Genomic DNA, 5,250 nt, shown 5'->3' with positions numbered 1-5,250 from the left:
TACTGTAATTCTTGTCCCCCCCCCCCTTTATAACTAAGGGCAACAATAACCTAGCAACCGTTTTGAGTACATAAGAAGCTTGATCCGCTGGTTGAAAGCTCTCGGCCCGAGTGCCGTCTGCTTTATCCTCTCAGGGAAAAGGTCGGTGATATTGTGATACCAACCAAACATTATGGAGATCCCCATGAAAGCTGAGCAGCAGGATGCCACTTTAAAATCAATGTAGCTAAATGAACCAGTATTATTCAAAAGCAATAAACTGCTTTCATGTTTCTTATTGATGGTTCCAAGACGTTTGACTGTCGGGAAGCACAAACCACTTGAGTAATTCTCTTTTTACACACAGATTTGGCCTCATAAAATAAAATAAAAAACTGCAAAAGGTGCACAACAAGCTCCATGTGATGAAGCTGTACAGTAGATTATGTACTCCATATATACAGTATACTCCACACCGTTGTACTCCTCATTTTCACATTGTCAGATACTCTTGTTTTTCACTCCAGATCAGTGTTTTTTTTTTTCTTCCTGGAAGCGTTCAACGGATCCACAAATCCATTTACATTCCAGCAATAGTAGTATGACACACACACACACACACACACACACACACACACACACACACACACACACACACACACACACACACACACACACACACACACACACACACACACACACGGAGAGAGAGGGAGCATTAGAGAATCCCTGCTTTTCTAAATAGTTTACATTGAGTCTCCAGCGGATCTTTCTTCAGCACACAACCTGACTGAGCCTCGTTTTAAACGTCAACATGAAGCCAAAAAAACAAGTTTCATCTCCTCTACAGGGCCTGGACTGGACTTAATAGCTCTTGTTTTATTGGTGTAAGGTAGATAAAGAGGGAGTATAAAGCCTAGATGGAGGCAGAGTATTCCACTGTACTCTAGAGGGCATACAAATACCTTTAAAACCTTTAACAGCATTTGCTAAAACATCAGCCAATGAGCTTCTATCAGCATGCTAAATATGGCTCCGGATACAAAGAAACCTTCCTTGAATGAACTGGATTGTTTCCCACACCGACCAGTAACAACCAGACTGGCAGCGCACATATAAAAACATAAAAACATAAAATGCAGCTTTTTGTTGTGTTAACTTCAGACAGAAGGTCATAAAATACACAAACAAGCAGACATGATGACGTCTGCTGTCTGTTTATTTAAAATATCATTTCCCCCTCTGAGGCCACCTACTGTTCAACATGCTCCAGACATCACAAGTAAGCTATTTTATATGAGACTGTGTGTATTTTTGGAGCTAGAAATGCAACATTTACATTTTAAAGAGAAGAAACATTTGATCTTACAAATCGTTTGACATTTAGAGAAACACATTTGAGGGAAATAGCTTGCCTGTGTCGTAGGCGTACCAGCACCTCGGAGGGTCACATAACATATTAGATTTGATTATTCCACACAAAATCCAAGTACAAAAAGCAGTTTTACACAAACAAGACGTAATGTGTTCATTAGTTAGCTTCATTAGTTTTAGAGGTGCTGGTTGGTGGGTTTTCAGCGTCAAGATGAAATGAAAAATGCCTTTTTTAATCCTTTTAGCATCATTTTGTGCACCAATTTAAAACATTTACCCCCAAAAAGGGTTTGATTTAAATCCCTCTTGTGCAATATTCACTTTCATTGGTGAATATGTCAAAGTGAAGATCTAAAAACCTTCCGTTTCACCGGGACGGAGGCAGACTAGCCGTTTCCAGCGACGATAACCATCTACTATCTGTAGCTTCTTCATTTCTGTACAAACACGTCTGGTGCTTCTCAGCTACCCCTCATTAATAAAGCGATTAGAAATTCCTCAAAATGTTGAGCTATATCTTTATTAGAAATAAATGTGTTAACAAGCTTTTCCAGTTCTGTTGAAGTTCTGCTTTTATGGAATCCCGACTGTAATGAACCTAAAAGCTTGTATTGTGTCCTTTGTGAGCTACAGATCTCTTCTCAGCATCTTTATAATATGGAAACAATAACTCTCAATTAAAATGGGATGTAGTTTTATATTTACCCTCACTCTGTTTACACAAAATAAAACACTGGACCTCCCATAATGTTCCCCATGGCCCTGTTTAATAGATGACACTCCCTCAGAGCTCTCCCTCTCTTCCACCTCTGTAACAGCTGTTGTGTGCAATGTGAATATATGCTGTGTCTATTTCCAGGCGTCCTCAAGGGTTTAACATTAGAGGAGGAAGAAGTTTTAATTCATGTGTGCCTAACACTGTACCCCGTTACCACCAGAACACTGTAATGAAGCCATCATACCATTCATGATTAGCTGTGGAGGCTCACTGACTTCAGGGATTACAGGAGATAGAGGAGGACTGTCTCCGTCTTCAGGCTCCACATGAGATTCAACTGTAAAGCCTGATCCAGGATCAGCTGGCAGACCGGGACCTGGAGACTGGAACAGTCCAACCGCTGCCAACTTAATGGGAGAGAATAATACAAAATATCAATAAATATGGATCATATGCAGATTAAGTATATAAAGTAATGAAAATCAGCTCCACCTTAACAGCTGCAACATCCAATCCATCAACAAATGTATCAATAATTATAATCCAGTAATATAAAATATACTATTCTGTAATGGACCATTCTGCATAATAAGCACTTTGAAGTATATTGTTATGCTTATGAATGCAGGACTTATTGGTATCAGAGTATTTCTACACTGTAGTATTGCTACTTTAGTAGTATTTTTCTTGTCTTATAGCCACATTTCTCTATTTTGGCGACATGAGTGAAAGTAATGTTGTGTGAACTGTAAACCTTATAGTAGCATCATTTATTCAGGAGGTTTGTGTTTGCACAGGCGTGTTATGAATAAAAAAATAAACATGTTTTTATAATATGCAGCTACTTTTCTAATATCAACTTGTCTGCATTATTTTATGTGAAATGTAGATAAATGATGATCTAATAAAACATGTCCAGGCATACATTCTAGTACAGCAACATACTGAATCCAGACAAACCTGTGTTGGTTCTTTTTCTACGGTTTTCTCCAGAACATCCAGCTGCTTGTTCGTGTCGGCTGCTCGGTCAAGAGCCTCCTCCACCCTCTGAGTGATGCCCTCCATCCTCACTCTCACCTGGCTTACCCTCTGCTCGCTCTCCCTCACCAGCACGGCGGTCTCCAAGGCACCGTTAACCATCGCTTCCATCCTCCTGAGGGTCTCCAGGAGTCTGTCTGCGGTTTGCTCTTGCTCTGGGGAAACTCCACTTGTAATCTCCGTGGCCACTGCTGCATCCCTCTGGTCCTTCACTACCGTCTCCACAGCTCCGGGCGGTTCTTCTGGCTCAGTGTTGGTGCCCTTGTCGATGTGAAGACTGCTGTTCTTCTGCTTGGCGACACACTCCTGTGCAGAACTTAGAGAGGCTTGCAGGAGGCAGACCTGCTCCCTCATATCAGTGATGGTCTGCTCTGCTTGCTGGAGCTTAACTTGTGTCTCCGAGATCTCCTGGCCTGACTGGGTGTCTTTGGTCCGGGCCTTATTCCCCTCTACGCTACGGGCTTTCCACCAGTTCTTTTGCTCCTTCTCCCAGGCTCTCCACCGTTCCTCCACCTTCTCCCCTTTCTCCTCCCACACACACTTGTGCAGCTCCAGTTCCTGCAGCCTGAAACCACCATCACAGCTTTATAAACATCGCTTTTACACATTGTTATGTCTGTAGTTACCAAGGGTACTTAAACTGCACTTATCCCCGAGAGAGTCTAACACACAGAAGATAGTATGGGTTGTGTAATGGAGATGCTCATAAATACACTGTCAAAGCAAGACACCCCTTTTATTAGCCGGAGGACGCTTCTCAGAACACTGACTAACATCAACCACATCCAGTCTGTTACCATAACAGGAGAAAGGGAGGTAAAAATCTCACATACACATTGACAAGTTGCTGCTTGATGCTTGCCTGTTGCTGCTGGCGGTGGGGGAAAGGCCTCTCCTGTGTTTCTACAACAGCAGAGTCCTGCATGTGAGAGGAGACACAAAGAGAGACGTGCCAGATTTAAATGCAGGCGTTACTGGATGTTATACTGCCCATCCTCTGTTGACTCTCTCCTCACCCTCTCAGGATACTTATTGTGCAGAAGATGAGCGATTTCTGCAGACTTGATCTTGTGCATGATGCTCTGTATGTCCTCGCTGTGTGTGTGCTGGGGCGGGAGGCTGACGTCCTCCAGGTCTCTGTGATGCTGCCGCAGAGAGAAGGCCGTGGCAGTGACAGTCGACATATCAGCAGCATGAAACGATAACCTGGAGGCGGCGAGCGCTTCCTACCTGCTGCAGTTCCTGCATCTCACTCTGCAGAGAGCGGTGGTTGGGAGGATCTCGACTGTAGGGGCTCTGAAGACTGATAAAGTGTCTGTCATATCTGCACGGGACAGAAAAATCACTATATATTAGATGAAAACGCACATTTATTTGAACTTATAATTGACGTGCAATTCACACAGGTCTAATTCATGGAGGACGATTTGACAGAAAAGGCTCAGGTGTAGATGATCAAATTAATAATTGTTAAATATAATAAATTCCATCTAGCTCCTTCAGTTTCAGGATCCAGGTATCGTGGTTCAGACTCACTGTTATGCTCTCATGGCTCACTGGGACACTTGACTCCGATGACAAGTCAACATGTCTGCTGTGAAAAAGATTCTCTAAATTATAATGTTCTTTTCCCCCCCCTTTCTTTTCTACACTAACTAACTAACTACGTAAGCTGACACGTCCCCTGTGTTAATGCATGATTCTATCACTACGTTGCAACTTGATGCTGCTTAGAGAAACAAAGGAAATGGGTGTGAATAGGTGATTTGGTGTAGTTACATAGAAGAAATGTGGATATAGTCAATATACCTCAAAAGGACTTGGTGTGAATGTTCTTGTAACCTCACAACCTCTGACTGCAGACACTGCAACACCAAACCAGAGTTAATGTGGTGAATAACAGTCACAATTTGCAATTCAAAGTGTTTATTTGTGACAAAAACTTACCTCGATCATGTTGTGATTCTCCACATGAGAGTTCTTCATCTTACTCATAAGTATGTCTTTCTATACGGGAACATTTGGAAGTAAAGTTAAGAGACAAAAACGTGGACTGACTATTTTGTTCTGACGAAAAAACACCCAGATGGACCAACCTTCATGATGTCTCTGTCTCTCAGCGTCAACATACCCAGGGTTTC

At 42.3% G+C, this 5,250-nt stretch overlaps 1 long non-coding RNA gene across 1 annotated transcript; it reads right to left on the bottom strand.

The window, feature by feature from the left end:
* Nucleotides 1–4,915: 4,915 nt before the first annotated feature.
* Nucleotides 4,916–5,250, bottom strand: LOC311010449. Its single transcript, XR_014596789.1, has 3 exons — nt 5,206–5,250; nt 5,057–5,116; nt 4,916–4,974 (listed from the first exon to the last, which is right to left on the bottom strand). It is a non-coding gene; the product is annotated as an uncharacterized lncRNA (long non-coding RNA).

Source organism: Eutrigla gurnardus, assembly GCF_963514095.1.
Source record: "Eutrigla gurnardus genome assembly, chromosome: 1".
NCBI lineage: Eukaryota > Metazoa > Chordata > Actinopteri > Perciformes > Triglidae > Eutrigla > Eutrigla gurnardus.
Note: the sequence above shows the minus strand (reverse complement) of the source record. Positions and strands in the feature narration are given on the sequence as shown.